Source organism: Vombatus ursinus, unplaced genomic scaffold (assembly GCF_900497805.2).
Source record: "Vombatus ursinus unplaced genomic scaffold, bare-nosed wombat genome assembly UNPS02014807.1, whole genome shotgun sequence".
Taxonomy (NCBI): Eukaryota; Metazoa; Chordata; class Mammalia; order Diprotodontia; family Vombatidae; genus Vombatus; species Vombatus ursinus.
In genome coordinates, this window is record NW_020954585.1 from 24,349,814 (window position 1) to 24,352,049 (window position 2,236).

Sequence of the window (2,236 nt, forward strand, 5' to 3'; positions counted from 1 at the left end):
TTCAATCACTAAAGCTACAACCCCATATAAACTGTGAATTACAGATCAGTCAAGTATTAAATAAGCAACTATTACATACCAGGAACTATCCTAGGTCCTGGGGATACAAACACAAAAACCAAAACCGTTTCTTCCCTCAAAGAGCTTACATTCTATGGGAGGAGACAACACATATCCATCAAAGTATAAATCAAATATATATAAAATAAATACAAAGTAATTTGAGGGGGTGGTACTAACAGCTGAAGATGGTATTTGAGCTGAGCTTCGAAGGAAATTAGGGATGCCAAGAGGCAGAAGTGAGGAGGGAGTACATACCAGGCATGGGCACCTGCCAGTACAAAGGCATGGAGACTGGAAAGGGAATCTTGTGTGTGAGGAACAAGCAAGAAGGCCAGTTCGGCTAGATTGCAGAACGTATGACTACTACTACCATCAATAAGAATGCATGAAAAGGAGTAATGTGTAATAAACCAGGAAAGGAAAGTCGGAGCCAGGTTGTACAGTCCTTTTAAATATCAAACAGGCATTTGTTTGTTGTTGTTATTGTTGTTGTTGCGGTTGTTGTTGAGTTGTGTCCAACTCTTTATGACCCCATTTGGGGTTTTCTTGGCAAAGGTACTGGAATGGTTCGCCGTTTCCTTCTCCAGCTCATTTGACAAATGAGATAACTGAGGCAAACAGGGTTAAGTTGCCTGGGGTCACTTCAATCCTAAATACAAACCTGTGAGGTTTATTAAGTAGAGGCATGACGTGGTCAGATCCGAGCTTTAGGAAAATCCCTTTGGCATCTGTGTGAAGGGTGGCTTGGAGAGCAGACACATTAGTGATGTCGAGAACATTACTCTTCACCACTAAACAGCAAAAGCCAAACCCAGTGCGCAACTCATGCAAATTATAGTGAGATTTATTGAAGGATATGAGTTGTTCTAGAGATTCAGCATAATCGTCCAGATCCCTGATGACCCGTGAGTACAGGAGAGGTGAATGCTGCCAGACCCCCACAGGACACCCTTCTCCTGGCCTGTAAATTTTCTTCTGGTCCTGCATTCTCTTGCTCCATGCTTATACAAATATAAGAGTTACAAGATGAAATTTCAGAATATGCTGATGTAGTTTGAGCCTGGATTACTCCTTCTTACATAGTAAAAAAGCTCCTCTTCTGATGGCAGTCCCTGTGTATGAGGCCCCACACTCTTCAAGTATTCTTAAAGATTGGTGAGTATGGAGCAGCTAGGTTGTACAGTAGATAGAGCTCGAGCCTTGGAGTCGGGAGGACCTGAGTTCAAATCCAGCCTCAGACCAAACACTTGAAACTTACTAGCTGTGTGACCTTGGGCAAGTCACTTAACCCCAATTGCCTAAAAAAAAAAAAAAAAGAAAAAGAAAGTAATGCACAGAATTTATATATCTTTAAAAAAAATAAAGCAAATGGTATGAAACGGAAATTCATGTTTTAGTATAGAATCCTCCTTTATGCTCTTCTAGGGATATGGAAGTGCTTTTTTAAGTGTAAGATCAGAAATATTTTTAAAAATTTAAGAAAAGAAAGGAAAAACTGCCCAATACATCTTCCCTCCTACATTAGCCTGTAACTGTTTTGTACGTGCCCATGGATAGACCTGCTATCTCCACCAGCCAGATTTTAGACTCCTTGAGGCTGAGGACTGTTTCACTGTTGTCTTTGTACTCCCATCACCCACCACAGTGTACCCAGCATATGGTAGGCTCTTAATAGATGCTTGTTGACTGATTGAGAAGAAAAGGTCTAGAGCAGCCACTGGCAGAGGTAGGAGGAAGTGTGAAAAAAAATGAATGAATGAATAAATGAATGAAATGATAAATAGTGAATTAAGTAAAATAAAATAAAGAATAAAATTTTTTATAGTTCAAAAAAATCTGTAAAATCTTGAAAATTAAGTGGGCATGCATGAGGCCAAAAAAGAAGATGTCTTATTGGAAAGTGAATAAAAAGAAGTAGTCTTTGGAAAGACTAGAAGAAATCATGTATTGCACATCGTCTTCTTATTTTTTTTCATTCTTTCTTTTGGTTTTGTTTTACAATTTCTTGATTTGTCATAAAGTCACTAGCTTCCATTTGCTCCATTCTAATTTTTAAGGAAGTATTTTCTTCAATGAGCTTTTGGGCTTCCTTTTCTATCTGGCCAATTCTGATTTTTAAGGCATTTTTCTCCTTATTGGCTTTTTGGACCTCTTTTGCCATTTGGGTTAGGCT

General features: G+C 38.8%; 1 protein-coding gene across 1 annotated transcript in view; it reads left to right on the forward strand.

The window, feature by feature from the left end:
• Positions 1-2,236, forward strand: part of MYO15A (myosin XVA) — a 131,197-nt gene that overhangs the window by 42,449 nt on the left and 86,512 nt on the right. The gene's annotated exons all lie outside the window — the stretch shown is intronic.